This window comes from Podarcis melisellensis (genome assembly GCF_964234715.1).
Source record: "Podarcis melisellensis genome assembly, chromosome: 5".
Taxonomy (NCBI): domain Eukaryota; kingdom Metazoa; phylum Chordata; class Lepidosauria; order Squamata; family Lacertidae; genus Podarcis; species Podarcis melisellensis.
In genome coordinates, this window is record NC_138537.1 from 23,739,133 (window position 1) to 23,755,452 (window position 16,320).

A 16,320-nucleotide genomic window follows, 5' to 3' on the forward strand; every position below is an offset into this window, starting at 1 on the left:
TCATTTAGTCATGTCCGAATCTTCGTGACCCCATGGACCAGAGCACTCCTGTCTTCCACTGCCTCCCACAGTTTAATCAAACTCATGTTGGTAGCTTCGAAAACACTGTAGCTCCTATAAAACCCTTAATCCTAAAAATCCTAACAAATCTATATTGCAATTATTTTATTAGAACAACTTTGCAGATAATTAAAACTGAAATTTCTCAGCACATATTATGGAAAGGATATAATTCCCCCCAGAATGTTTGTCTTTCTCCCCAACCCATCCTTGACTTAACAATGGTCCAATGTCAGATGTATGTCTATTAATTCAGTGGAGGGATGGATGAATCTGCCAATTTCAGTTCTCCCAGTTTCTCATTTTTCCAACCTTAAATTCAGTTCTACATATTTCTTTTTTATGAAAGCTTTAAAAAAAAAATTAAAAAAATAAAGCTTGGAAAACAAAGAAAAAATGACATACAAAGCATTTCTTTTTTAACAAAAAAAATGGAAAGAGAGAAAATAAGGGGAAAAGAAGAAGAAAGAAAATACTTCCAATTTTCTATCAGCTATATATAGACTTATGCAAAACACTTGCTCAAGATAACATCCAGCACTTCTGCTTTCTATAAACCAACCTTTTTCAGTCTTTAAATGCAGTTATCATAAGTTCCCTTCCTTTTCGTGCAAAAAGATGTTTCCAGTCATTAATAAATGCCAACAAATATTTTTCTCTAAATTCTCCATATTTCTGCAGCAATTTTGGTTTTTTAAAAATTCTCATGAAAACTCTTTGACATTTTAGTGTGAATTTCTCCTAATAAACCCATATTTGTATGCAGTTGTTACTTATGTATACATTTTTTGGAAGCAATATCTCCCAATATAATTTACTGATTTGATTTTCATGAATATATTCATTTTTGCGCGCACTTTTCTGCAGTTTATGCATTTTTGTGCACATCATTCAGTTGGGAAACTGCATTGCAAGATTAAGATAAGTGCGAATTTTAAAGGATGGCTGTTTATCCATGTTCATTTTGTTTCAGGAAGTGAATTTGGTAGAGCCTGCTTTAAATATGAACTGAATCAAATTACTCCCCATCCCTACTTCAGTCTGCAATAATTTTCAAGAAGGTTCAGCTCTTCTTTAAAAATATGACAGCCATAATTTTGCTACACACACGAACATTTTAATGATAGCATTCTCATGACTTTTTAGCCACAGGGTAGGGTTCTAATGATTCCTCCTATTTGATCCATAAACACAAATTTGCTGCATAGCTATAGGAAGATTGGATAGAAGAGCAAGATTGGTTCTAGTCCCACTAAAGCTAGCATGTTTTGGCTGTATGCATGATCTTTAGGAAGATCTTTAGGAGATCTTTAGGCCAACTGTCAAGCAAAATCATAATGTAATGTGAAGAATTTCTTTTCTTTTAATTTCAGGATTGCAGTTACGATTAATAAAGTAAAAGAAATAAAGCAATATAACCTGCTGCATGATTGTACACAAATAGTAAATGATTAACAGCTAACTAAAAAATTAAAGAATGACAAAGTTCCTAATAAAATATTTGGTTCGACGCTGCCTTGTGTTTTATTGCATCAGTAAATAAGCATGGAATACCATTTTTCAGTAAATCGGTTGTTAGGTTGTCTTCCCTTTCTTCCCTTGATGATTATGTTTGTCAGTTTTACAGTTTGGAGCACTCCCCATAAGAATGAGTGGGGGGGGGGAGTTTCCTCTCTCATTTGAAGTGTTTCCATAGAGATAGAATCTTTAGACAAATCAGGTATGTTTGTGCACAAGGACAAGGACAGAGCGTTGCTGGGATGTGCAAAGAAGACCTGGAGCACGTAGCAGAAGTCAGCAGATCACGGTTGACGCCAATCCGTCGTTTTATTTGCCTTTCTGACAACGTTTGGTTACAGTATTCCGTTTCATGACAGCAGATCTCTATCCCACCACCCAACAATACAGCTGCCACAAGGGATGGCAACAATTTCTCTGTTTACAGAAGCAATCTGCAAGTTTAATTATACAGAGCATCTGCCATGCACCTTGCATAAGCTACATAAGGCCCTGGCCCAGTTCCAATTGCTACATGGGACTAGTGGGACCAAACGGCAATACGCCTCCCCAAAAACATCTGAAACATTTCTGAAGTCCAGTGGCAATGAGGACCGCAGCAAACATCCAGATGTGCATCTGCATCAGCTGTGCCCAAACCTTCCTTGCTGGGTCAGTAATGGATGGCTACCACATTTGGCACTTCAGTGAACAGTCAGCATTCACCCACTTCTAGTGTGAAATTAAGTAGATTTCAACTTGCACAATAAAGGTTTGTCAGAGCTGTGGCTCCAATCTGGTGGAACGCTCTGTCACAAGAGACTAGGGCCCTGCGGGACTTGACATCTTTCCGCAGGGCCTGCAAGACAGAGCTGTTCCACCAGGCCTTTGGCCAAGGCACAGCCTGACCCCCTCCTTTGGTAATCCTCACAGAACTCTAGCCCAATGGTTGCTGTTAATTTGATTTGAACTGATTTTATAATGAATTGGTTTTAGAATGCTGTATTATTTTACTGTTGTTAGCCGCTCTGAGCCTGGCTTTGGCTGGGGAGGGCGGGATATAAATACAATTTTATTATTATTATTACACCAGGGTAGTCAACCTTTTTATACCTACCGCCCACTAATTTATCTTTCCTGATGGTAAAATTTCCTTACTGCCCACCAGTGCTCTATGGAAAGAAGATTCAGCTTGTGCCATAGAACCCCCTACCGCTCACCTAGAATCCTGAAATGCCCACTAGTGGGCGGTAGGGGGCAGGTTGACAACCCCTGGTCTACACAGTTCTTTCCCTCCCTTGCAATGGTTTCCTGATCTGAATCTCACACGCATAAAATTTTTAATGAAGCATCTTCCAAAGGCAAAAATAATGACAAAAGGACAGTGGTTTTCTAGGCACCAGAAAACAAGGTCTGTCCCTGGTAAACTGGGAAAGTTAGGGGTCATACTGCAGCAAAGAATAAAGCACAACTAATCAGCAGAGCAATCCAAAACCTGGCACGTTGCACTGGGCTATGGGAGGGGCTAAGAATGTCAGGATACGCACCTGGGGGCCCACGCAGCCCCTGGGATGAGACAAATCTCTCTGAGCTTCTTCCTGGTGTTGCACAGCTCCGGGACGTCCATAAATCAACAGTCCTGCGATGCTCCAATGACATATAGCAGATGCCTATGCGCACGCACTCAGCAGAAATGAAGTGGAGAGTGGTGTGCTCATTCTAAGCTTTTATTCAACAATATTTACAGGACAAATGATCATGGAGCATAGCTGTCAACCGTCCCTTATTTGGCGGGAAACTCCCTTATCCCAGCGCCGTGTCTCGCTGCTGTCCCTTATTGATGATGTCCCTTAAATTTCCTGGGTTTCATGCTCACCCTGCTCGGGAGGGAAGCAACGGCTCGGGGTCCTCCACTGTGAGAGAGAGAGAGCGCACGAGCTGCCGCGTTTCCGTCTCTCCCTTTTCCCCCTCAGGGGCACGTCGTGAGGAGACAGGTGGTGGCGGGCAGGCAGGCAGCCCCTCTCTTGCGAGACTTCCGCCGCGCTCCCAGGGGAAGCTGAAGGCAGCGGTGGCGGCGGCTGAGGAGGCAGCCTGAGGGAGGAGGAAGAGGAGGGGGTGGGGAGGGACGCAGAAGGGCGGCGCAACCGCCTCATGCCGGGCTTGTGGATGGCGTGGGTGAGAGTCTCTCTCCCTCCTCCCCCTCTCTCGGGTGGGGAAGGGCCGATGGAACTCCTTGCGCCAGGACGACGGCAGCCCCAACGTGCTGCTTAGCATACCCTCCAACCAGTGCAGCATCTTAATGTAGTCATTTCCCCCTCTGCATCCCTTTCATAACTCTATTTTTATAAATCATTTGTCCATCCATAGTTCAAATTTTTACTACAAGTGTTCTGTCAATCCTACCAATGTATGTAACTATTTACAATAGCTTTTCAACTAAATTATAAACTTTCCCCATTCTTTATTAAAGAGGTCCTCTTCCTGGTTCCTAATTCTGCCTGTAAGCTTTGCCATCTCGACATCATTCATCAGTTTTGTCTGCCACTCTTCTTTGGTAGGAGTTGTAGACCCTTAGGATCATCTAGACCAACCCCCTGCAAAACACAGTCAGTCGCAGCCAAAGCAGCATGGCTCCATCAGTGGTGGATTTCTGTATAAGCTAAGCAAAATCCCTTATTTTGGCTGCTGATCCCTTATTTTCAAATCTGTAAGTTGACAGCTATGCTATGGAGTCCTCTCACTCTCGCTCCGAGAGAGAACAGAAAGTAAAAAGATACAAAAACACAGCAGAGCGGAAAAGATAAGGCACAACTCTGCCCACTAAGCAGGACACTACAGAGCGATGACAGAATTGTAGAGTTGGAAGGGACCCCCTGCTGTGCAAATTGGGATCGATCCTGCAACCTTGGCATGATCAGCCTTGCACTTTAAGCAACTGAGCTCCACCAGTGCAAATCTTCCCCTTCTGCTGGTTGAATGGGAGAAGGCCTCAAAAACAGAGCATTCCGGAGGCAGAGAAAAGTCAAGCAGGGATCTGTTCGTTCCTGAGCTGGTACGACTGCTGCTGTGTAACAGAATCAGGCCCAGTTTGAGGCCTACTTCCAGGGTGGTCCAACAATCACCTTCTCCCCCAACTGTCATTACCCTGCTGCTCTGTAAAGCCCCACCAATCAGCAGCTATGGTTTAGATTTCACCCCCTGCCCTGCAAAATAATAATAATAATAATAATAATAATAATAATAATAGTTACTTAACTTTATGAAAACTTTCCCCAAGCCACTCTTACCATAAAATATAATAATAATAATAATAATAATAATAATAATAATAATAATAATAAATGTTCCTCCTTGTACACTAAGATTGCCCCCCTCTCAACTGGCATAAGCATTGCTCAGATTAATTCTGCCCCTTCAGAGAACAGCAGACAGACTAAATTATCACATAGAATTTATGCTTGCTTTGTACCAAGGCAGACTGCCTAACCTAGTGTTATCTACCCCGAACATAAGCAGGCTTACTAATCACACTTGACTGTAACTCTCATTCTGAATTTGTAACTTACATTCAGGATCTCATAACACTAGAATTCGTGGACTTCCAATAAAACTGAATGTGTGTGGGGGGGATTCAGGGCAGTTAAAAGAATTTCCTTCTTTACACACAATGCATATTGGATTCTTATCTCATTATACATGATACAGTGGTACCTCAGGTTAAAGACGCTTCAGGCTACAGACTCCGCTAACTCCGCTAATAAGGGTTTGGTGACTTCTGTTTCAGTGTATCTGAAGAAGTGTGCATGCACACAAAAGCTCATACCAAGAACTAACTTAGTTGGTCTCTAAGGTGCTACTGGAAGGAATTTTTTTATTTTGTTTCGACACAATGCATAGTTAAACTAAGGAACTTCCTCCCACAGGAGGCTGCAAAGGCCACCAATTTGGATGGCTTAAAAAGAGGATTAGATGAATCATTGGAGGACAAGGTTGTCAGTGGCTGCTACCCACGATGGTTAAGTTCTACCTACACCATCACAGACATCATGCCTCTGAATACCAGTTACAGTGGTACCTCGGGTTACATACGCTTCAGGTTACACATTCTGCGAACCCAGAAATAGTGCTTCAGGTTAAGAACTTTGCTTCAGGATAAGAACAGAAATCGGGCTCCGGCAGCGCGGCGGCAGCAGGAGGCCCCATTAGCTAAAGTGGTGCTTCAGCTAAAGAACAGTTTCAGGTTAAGTACGGACCTCCGGAACGAATTAAGTACTTAACCCGAGGTACCAGTGTACTGGGAATCACAGGTGGGCAGAGAGCTGTTTCACTCATGTCCATCTGGCTGACCACTGTGAGAGCAAGATGCTAGTCCACATAGGTAAAGGTAAAGGGACCCCTGACCATTAGGTCCAGTTGCGGACGACTCTGGGGTTGCGGTGCTCATCTTGCTTTATTGGCCAAGGGAGCTTCCAGGTCATGTGGCCAGCATGACTAAACCGCTTCTGGCGAACCAGAGCAGCACACAGAAACGCCGTTTACTTCCCGCCGGAGCAGTACCTATTTATCTACTTGCACTTTGACGTGCTTTCAAACTGCTAGGTTGGCAGGAACTGGGACTGAGCAAAGGGAGCTCACCCCGTTGCGGGGATTCGAACTGCCGACCTTCTGATTGGCAAGCCCTAGGCTCTGTGGTTTAACCCACAGCGCCACCCAAGTCGCGCTAGTCCACATAGCCATTGACCTAATCTTGCAGGCTCGTGTGCTCTTTGTTCAGCTTGCAGTGAGTTTACAAAATGTAGATTTCCCAGTTGTGGTGCCCCTGCTTAGGAGCACCACTTGTCTCTTCCACACCCATTTCCCCCATTACCAGATTCACAAACTCCTCCGAGAAAACATTTTTCAAGGAGACACAAAGAAACTTCTCTGTTGAATTTATAGCACCACCATATGATGGGGCAATAAAATTTTTATGGCTGTCAGCATATAAATCTCATCAAGCAATGATAATTTAAACAAAAGGTATGGCACATGACAAAAGGTGCCAATTTATTGAAGCAATATGTTGCAGCTTGCACTTTTGTAATTGCTTCCTCCCTAAAAAACAAGTCAAGAAGAATTGCCTTGAGGGTCCTTCTAGTCCAGCATTCTGTTTCCACCTGCGACCTCCAGTTGTGTCAGGGAAGGACATGAGCAGCAAAAGGTGGCACAGCTATTCTCAGTTCTTTGTCCACAAAGCATATTTTAATCAGATGCATATTGCTCTGAATATGGAAGTTCCATGTTTAGTTGGGTTGGAAGTGGAACGGCAGAGATCATTCCATTTGTGACTTAAGGGTTAATTTAGTTATTTGTAAGGTCTGCTAACCAAGAAGGGGATATATTGCTTAGCAACTACCGTAAGCTGAGTGACATGTGTTCCAATTAGCTATGTAGTTCTGAGGGAGTTTTTCCTCTGTATGTTTGGTTGAATGTTTTCCTGCTATGTACAAAGTCTGAACTAAGAAGGGCAAGACCCCTCTGTTTGTTTCTTGTCAAATTATATACAGTTTTATTCAGTTTTCTCAGTAAAGGGGTATCACGACTTTTCTCTCTGGACTCCATCTGTGTTAAGTGACCTGGCTAACACACTTGTCATAAGAACATTAGAAGAGGCTCCTGAACCAGACAGTCCGGTCCATGTAGTCCAGGATTCTGCCTCCTTCTTGGTAAGCTGACAACCAGGACAGGAGGAGGAAGGCTCAATTCCTGCTGATCCACCATCTCAAGACAGGGGACAAGGCAACCACAATACACACGTCCCAGTAGCTGGGGGGGTCTGGTAGTTCAACCTTATTTCAGTACTGACAACAGGAGACGCTACCAATATACTCTATAAGGAGGAATCATTTTCTAGTACAGTGGTACCTCGGTTCTCAAATGCCTTGGTACTCAAACAACTTGGAACCCAAACACTGCAAACCCGGAAGTAAGTGTTCTGGTTTGCGAACTTTTTTTGGAAGCTGAACGTGCTCCATTTTGAGTGCCAAACTTCCGCTTTGAGTGTTACGCTGAGGTCTGCTTTTGCTATTTATTTTGCAGGTTTTTTTGTTTTGTTTTTTGTGTGTGACTCTGTGGAACCCAGTTCAGCTACTGATTGATTGATTGATTGATTGATTGATTGTGTGACTGCGGTACATTGCTTATTGCTTTCATTTTATGGATCAATGGTCTTGTTAAATAGTAAAATTCATGTTAAATTGCTGTTTTAGGAGTTGTTTTTAAAAGCCTGGAATGAATTAATCCATTTTGCATTACTTTCTATGGGAAAGCGCACCTTGGTTTAAGAACATTTTGGTTTTGGAATGGACTTCCGGAACAGATTAAGTTCAAGAGCCAAGGTACCACTGTAAATGGTTACATCAACCGCACTATTCAAAATGCAAATAAGCATGGCTGAACATTTTTGGTTTCTTGGGGGGCAAAACACAACCCTGAACCCCTAATATTGCCACTGACTGCTCTATTTCTCAGATTTCGTATGACCTTTTTAGCTATTTTTTCTGGTGTAATGTGTGGCTTTATTATTGCTGCACATTGTACTGTCTAAGTTAAAATATAAAGCAGTATATGTTTGTAAATAAATAAATGAATCTGAAAACAAAACCTTTTTTTGTCAATGGTGAATTTTCTTTGACAGCGCATAAGTATTTTGGGCTTAGATCTAGGAAGTAATCATAGGAATCTCCCTCAGTTGACAGCTGTTCGTTGACATTTTCAAAATGCATAGAGGAAAGAAGGCGAGGTTCTGAAGGAAACCAATATATGCTGTAGAAATCACCACAGGAAGTTGAAACCAATCTCTGGCGAGACTGGAATGTACTAGTAGATTGACATAAGGGGTCACCGTGCTAGAAAGATGGATTGGTAGAACAGGCTGCATCCATCCCGAAGATAGATGGGCAATGTATCAAAAGACTGTGGATCATAAGCTCTCAAGATAACATATTGCAAACTTGCTCCATCAGCAGCCGTGAGGCACCAGCAAAATCAAGGAATTAGAAAAATGAGGCAAGCAACAGTCTTTCAGATTTAGCATGGGTGTTCGTGATAATTGCCGGCAAGGTGAAGACAGCCCAAGGTGATGGTTACCTGCAATTTTAACATCATAAAAATTCGCTCCAAAAGCACCCCCATGTGGTGAGATTCAAAATTTACCATGTCCTGCAGAACTCAAAGCTGGTTTAAATGTGGCGTTGGATGGGCACATAACATGATGAATGCAGGGTTTTATATGACCTGCATTGCATTTAAAAAATGTCTCAGCCCACAACCTGCAGACTTAACATATAGAATAAGAGAAGAAGAACATACATTTAAAGAAGATTGAGAAACGTCTATTGAATATATGGGATATAATTGTGTACAGCTGAAAATGCTGGCAGCATCAATATAAATTCAACGGTGTAAATAAGTTTTGATAGATGCAATAATGGAATACTGAATGGTATAGTTTTTGTAAAATATGCAGGGATTTATGGTATGTAAAATGAACCAGGGAAAGAGAAGAAGGGAAGTCATGGATATCTTAAGGATGTAAAATGAGTGTTTTAAATTACAAAGACAGAAAAACTAATAAAAATTATACATATTAAAAGTGTCTCAGCCCTCCTGTAGTATTCCACTAGCCAGGACGTGAGGGCTTGTGTCTGACGGGTGTGTGTAGGGGCAAGTGCACTCCTTTTTTCTTTATGTTGCTCAAAGCAACAGACTTTTCACCATTTGCCACCCCAACAATACTACAAAATAGTCACCAGTTCTCAGCTTAACCTAAGTCACCCAGGTTTCTACTGGCTGAGTGGAGATGTGAATCTACCTCTTCCCATTTCTAGCCTGACATGCTAACCACTATGGTGGTTAGCTTCAAACCCCTAAAATGTGAAATCAGGCTGTGTAGAACTGTAATGGTTATATGGGGTTGCTCGTGCGTAAGTTGCCGCCACTCCTGGCTAGGTGGCCTGGTTAAACCTTTCCTGGCTGGACAGCCCCTCACTTCGTGGCTGTTCAGTCGCTGGCAGAATCCGACAGTGGGCGTTTCTTAAACCTTTTCCAACATAAAAGTTGTTTTATGCCCAGTCTCCTCCTACTCTCCCTGCGCGGAAGTCTTCTGCACAGGGAGGGTGTGGGTAGCGGAGGACCTGTGCTCTCCCCACTGGTGTCCAGTGAAGAGTCTCTGAGCCTGCTCTCTGCTTCCCCCATTGGCCCCCCTCCATCCCTGGTGTTGCGCTGATTTTCTTCCCCAACAGGAGACCTGCCTCTCTCCCTACTTGTCCCCTCTCCAGCATTGTCGTGGAGCCTCGCCTCCTCCTCTCGTTCCGATGGCAGTTCCCTGACAAGAACCCTGAACAGGCAAGTGATTATTGGTATAAGAAGAGCCTGCTGGATGAGGCCAATGGCCCAGCATCCTGTTCTCACAGTGGTCTTCCAGGTGCCTGTGGGAAACCAGCAAACAGGGACCCAAGGTTTGGTGGATCTCATATCTGACGTGGTAAACATATGGGTGGGTCACCATACGGACAAATGGGTGGTGAGCAGAAATTCAATTTATAGTGATTTGCAGTATCTAAATAAAACAAAATAAATGGAACTGAGAATCAGCCATTAAGGCTGCAGTCATGTCTAGGGAGGGGGAGAAAATTGTCATTGACTTTTCAAAAAAAACCTAGCTGAACTGAAATCCTTGGGGGGGGGAATGTATGTATTAGGGCAAAGTGTGCATAAAAATGTGGGAACAGTGTAAAATAGCACACAAGAATTATCTTTTATTGTTTGAACAAGAATGCATTGTATTAGGAGAAATTGCATACAAAAATGTTTATACAGGAAGCCCACAACTTAGACAGGGGTTATGTTCCGAGGTTCGAACCTAAAGCGAAAACCATGTATGGTCAAAATCCATTGGGATCAATGGTGGGTGGGATTGCCAAAGACATTTTTCTCCTCTAATCCCACCCACTTTCCACCCCCTTAAAAAAAATCAAGATTTTTTTGCCATGCAGATAAAGCTGAATACACATAACTTAAATGTGCATAAGTGGCGGGCTTACTGTGCTAGGGAAAAAGCACACTCAAATCTTGGTGAATCTTCATCCAGCTTCTAAATAGAAATTTTTCACATTGATGAGGAAATGTGGAGATTGGAATTTAAGACTGGAAAAAGAGAAACTAAAATGGGCACATTCTTCTATCCCTGTTCTGCTTGGAACAAGGTCATATGGCAGTACATCCAATAGAATATAGAACTATATAACACCGGTCCTAAAGGATCTTCACTGGACCCCAGTACATTTCCGAGCACAATTCCAAGTGTCGGTGCTGACCTTTAAAGCCCTAAATGGCCTTGGCCCAGCACTGTGGTACCTCGGGATGCGAACGAGATCCGCACTGTTTGCATCCAGAAGCAAACATAACTAGTGATGGCACGTCTGTGCGTGTCGCTTTTCGCCGCTTTTGCGCATGCACGTGACGTCATTTTGAGCGCCTGCGCATGTGCGAGAGGCAAACCACAGAAGTAATGCGCTCCATTACTTCCCGGTTGCTGTGGAGCGCAACTGGAACGCACTCAACATGAAGCATATTCAACCCGAGGTATGACTGTTTACCTGAAGGACCATCTTCACCCTCAGCATTCAGCCCGGACACTGAGGTCCCCTCCGAGGTTCTTCTGCTGGTTCCCTCACTGCAAGAAGTGAAGCTTCAGGGAACCAGGCAGAGGGCCTTCTTGGTAGTGGCACCTGTCCTGTGAAACACCCTCCCATCAGATGTCAATGAGATAAAGAACTACACAACTTTTAGAAAACATCTGAAGGCAGCCCTATATTGGGAGGTTTTCAATGCTTGATGTTTTTATTATTTTTTTAGATATGCTGTAAGCCACCCAGAATGGCTGGGGTAACCCAGCCAGCTAGACTGGGGCTGTATAAATAATAAAATTATTATTATTAATTCAGAGTAAATATACATAGGCTTGTGCTGCATGTCAAACAAGCTGGACAACATCAGTTTACAGCCACTGCAATCCTGCACACCTTTAAGCTGCTTTAAATTCCCTTGACTTCACCGTGATTTAAGCAACAAAAATATATTAGCATGTAAATACTGCTTTCTTCAACGGAGCATACAATTAATCTCTGAGTATAAAAGGCCAAGCATTTCAAATAAAATGCAGTACTTTATTTTCCAAAGAATCTGACCCTACTGTAAATATGTTTTTGAGAACCGTATGTGAAGCCTTCAGCCAACAAGCCTTCTTATCTAAGCAGCACTTTCATGCTTTTTATTCTTAGTGCATTGATGTCAGTGCAACCCCCCCCCTGCTTTTATCATAGGATTTGCTCTTAGCTTGCAAGCCCCATGGCAATGCCTCTGAACACGCCACGAAGGCTGGTGTGCTCAGAAAGGCATCTCTTCCTGTGAAATACACAAGGAGGGTACAATGGAACTTCTTTCAATGGAATTCTTGATAGATGCAGGCCAGCGCTCTCTCCGAAGGAGAATCTTTCATCTAGATTGTCTAGCTCTGTAGAGAGAGGCCCTTGAAAAAAATGAAAGAAAGCGTACCTGTTGTTATTTTCCTCTCTCATTCCATGTGGGCATGCACTGTAGAGTGCAAATGTGTGTGTGTGTTTGTGTGCAAATCTGTGTGTCCCATTATGCAAGCAGAAAACCTTGCAGTGATGGTGCAAGGGAGTTGGGATGCTGCTCCAAACTCCTCCGACATAGGAAACTCCTTTGGTCCAGGAGTGTGAAGCCTCAGGCCTCTCTGACTCTTAGGAAACCCCTTCCCCAGCTACACCACCCCTCCACAGGCCAGACCTCTTCACCAGTCTTGTGTCACACACTCCCTCTGAGTGTTTTGAGCTGGCTATGATGTGAGAGTCCCATGGACTGCAAGAAGATCAAACCTATCCATTCTGAAGGAAACCAGCCCTGAGTGCTCACTGGAAGGACAGATCGTGAAGCTGAGGCTCCAATACTTTGGTCACCTCTTGAGAAGAGAAGACTCCCTGGAAAAGACCCTGATTTCGGGAAAGATTGAGGGCACAAGGAGAAGGGGATGACAGAGGACGAGATGGTTGGATAGTGTTCTTGAAGCTACAAACATGAGTTTGACCAAATTGCGGGAGGCAGTGGAAGACAGGAGCGCCTGGTGTGCTCTGGTCCACGGGGTCACGAAGAGTCGGACATGACTAAACGACTAAACAACATGAATTGTAACATGAATTGTCTCAAATTGTAACAGCTACTCTTGCTTGTCTGGATGGAGAATACAGACTGGTATGAGTGTGGGGGTGTAGAAATTATTCTACTGTACAAAGATTTAAAAATTACATCTGTTGCTCCACCCATTTTTGCTCTGGTCCTGACCACGACTTGCATGTGATCCTGGAAAGCTGCCCAGAATGGATTGCGCTTGCTGGGGAATGCAGCCAGGGAGGTCAACAGGGAATCAAGCCGGGTGCCTGGGATTGTTGCCAGTTTCTCCTGATATGGGCTTGAATTCCCGACACCCCGGACTCTCGCCCTGGCACCCCTGAAAGCCCGTGAAAGCCCGGGTGCCCTACACTAGAGCCAGGGCTTTCTCGGCCACGGCTCCAATCTGGTGGAACGCTCTGTCACAAGAGACTAGGGCCCTGCGGTACCTGCAAGACAGAGCTGTTCCACCAGGCCTTTGGTCAGGGCGCAGCCTGACCCCCTCCTCTGGCAATCTGCACAGAATTTTGCTTAATGGTTGCCATCAATTTGATTTTAATTTGATTTTAATTAATTGTATAATGAATGTTTTTAGAATGTTGGATTATTTTGATTGTTGTTAGCCGCCCTGAGCCCAGCTTCGGCTGGGGAAGGCGGGATACAAATAAAATTTATTATTATTATTATTATTATTATTATTATTATTATTATTATTATTATTGAGGCTCTCATGCTGGAAAAGTTTCCTCACCCATGCTCTAGCCCAGGGCTTCCCAAACTTGGGTCTCCAGCTGTTTTGGGACTACAATTCCCATTATCCCTGACCAGTGGTCCTGCTAGCTAGGGATGATGGGAGTTGCAGTCCCAAAGCAGCTGGAGACCCAGATTTGGGAAACCTTGCTCTAGTCCATTGATGGTTAGTGACTGACAAACTCCCCTGTTCAATATCCATGTGCTGTTTGCTGACATTTTTTTGTTTTCTGTTTCTTTTTTGAGCTCCTCTTGAACTGTTGGAAAACTTCTGCCCTCCCCTTGAAAATACTGAGAGTGCTTGGATGTCTTAATTATGTAGCCGAATCAAAGGACCATCTACATCTCTACTTGAGATCAGATGCTTGAAGGGCTTCCCCCAAGGAGATAAAAGGAAACTATGGCACCAGAACATCTTCTTCCCTTTTTTAAGGGATTATGACAGATTTTGAAAGCAGACGCCTTGATCCTTAAGATTAATCAAGCTGAGTTTTGAAGGAGCCCAGAAGATAGGAAAAGAGGAGAGCATTGCTTTGTTATTGACGTAGCACTGTCCTTGTACTGTCATTTGTTCTTTATCATCTAAATAAGCAGTAAAGAAGCAATTATACTAAATGAAGCATTATGCCAAATGAATGTGATTTAGGAGAGAGAATACATGCAGTGAATAGTAAACAATTATAGCGGGAAGTTGTATTGCTGCAGTTTTGGGTTGGTGGGGGAGAGGACAAGTCACCAATTTGGCACATATTCACAGGAAAAAACGGAAATGGGGATAACGGGTGAGATTTTTTTTCCCACCAAAACAAAAATATGTACTTCTGGTCAGAAGAAAAAAAAATATGAATCACGCTGCCACTTAAAGGTTACATCCAGGATTTCAAGTCTGAGCCTGTGGGCTGTCAGAAAACCCCCATTTCAGCATCATTGCTCCTGTTTTTGCTGAGTGATTTCCCCTTTATAAGCAGCCAGGCTCGCCATATTTGGCACCATGTTTGCAACTGCCCACAGCATACGACACACCACTTGCGCTTACGTCACAATCATCCCCAGACTCCCCCTCTGTTATTCCCTCACGCATCACAGGTATTCACTTCCTTGCCTCTGTGTAACTTCTGTACCAACTGGAGTATTTGATTTCCGAAACCCTCCAAAATTCTCAGAGCTCTTTAGAGAATTCCCGGGCTATGTTCTGGAGGTGCATGAGGCTAAGGTCTGCCTGGATGGGTGCATAACTGAGAAATGTTGCAAGTCCTCAGATCATATACCCATCTCAGGGACTGCTCAGGACATTTAGCCACTTCAGACAAAACAGAAAAAGCCATGCCAGCCTTCCCCCCCCCCATGCCCACCTCTTCTTCCTCTGTGCCTACGAGTGCAGTGGGGGGCTGGCATGGAGGGGGGCAAGGTGTTTGGTGAGCAGTGAAAGAGGAGGCTGGATCTGCTATCTGAGGCAACTTTACCTCACCTCATTCTCCATTCAGACAACAAAAGAGTAAACATTAACCTACTGCAGTCTCTGGCATTCATGGTGCCCCGGCTGTTGTCTCTCCTTCCTCAAGTTCTGTAACAGACCCTAGGGTGCGATGTATTTATTTCTCTGCTTATTTATGGATCTACAGTATTTGTACAGAAAACTGCTGCTGTACTGGGGAGGCTTAACTAACTAAAGGTAAAGGTAAAGGGACCCCTGACCATTAGGTCCAGTCGTGGACGACTCTGGGGTTGCAGCGCTCATCTCGCTTTACTGGCTGAGGGAGCCAGTGTACAGCTTCCGGGTCATGTGGCCAGCATGACTAAGCCGCTTCTGGCGAACCAGAACAGCGCATGGAAACGCTGTTTACCTTCCCGCTGGAGCGGTACCTATTTATCTACTTGCACTTTGATGTGCTTTCGAACTGCTAGGTTGGCAGGAGCAGGGACCGAGCAACGGGAGCTCACCCCATTGTGGGGATTCGAACCGCCGACCTTCTGATCAGCAAGCCCTAAGCTCAGTGGTTTAGACCAAAGCGCCACCCACTACAAACATACAAATTTGCACTCCTGGGCGGAGGGAAGGGGGCAAAGCACAGATATTATTCATACTCTAGTTCAAAGGAAAACTAGACTTTGCTGTTCCTTCATTGGCCAGAAGCTTGAAAATATCATTGTCTTCACAGCTTCTCTGTACAGCCTCTTGATTTACTGACATATCCATTGTTTCTGTGGTAGTGCTAGATTGGTAGTATAAGCAACCGCCCACAGGCTGCATGGCAAATGCCTCACCTTGGAAGGATATTTTTACTAGTTCCATGCCCTCTTGGGATATTAGCTTCTCTGTGCAGGACTGCAACCATAGCAGAATCCTGTAACTTGTCTTTTGGTGGAAGCTGAGACCGCATTCACGTGGCTGTTTATTCAATTTCCTTGACGTTTCCCCAACTCCACGTTATATTTTAGTTTTCACACAGTGTAAAAGCCAGTTCTGGGAAGCTGATGGAATATAGCAAATGTTTCACACTCGTTTTCATGTTATTTGATTCTGGGGGCGGGGGGGGGAATCTGTTTGCAGTTCCCTAAACCCAGAAAATTGCAGAAGCAAAGTGATGAAGTTTGAGATGGTTTATCAGCATATAGTTCTTTTTCATATTGGGGGAATCATAGGGAGAAAGAAGCAAAGGTGGGAGAAGTGATGATGATGTCCAAGAACTTCCACTGTTGTGTAACAGCATGCCAACAAGTGTAAATGAAATTTAGCACGATACGCTGGCATATCTGTCAAAAGCCACAGCTCCGTAAAAACAA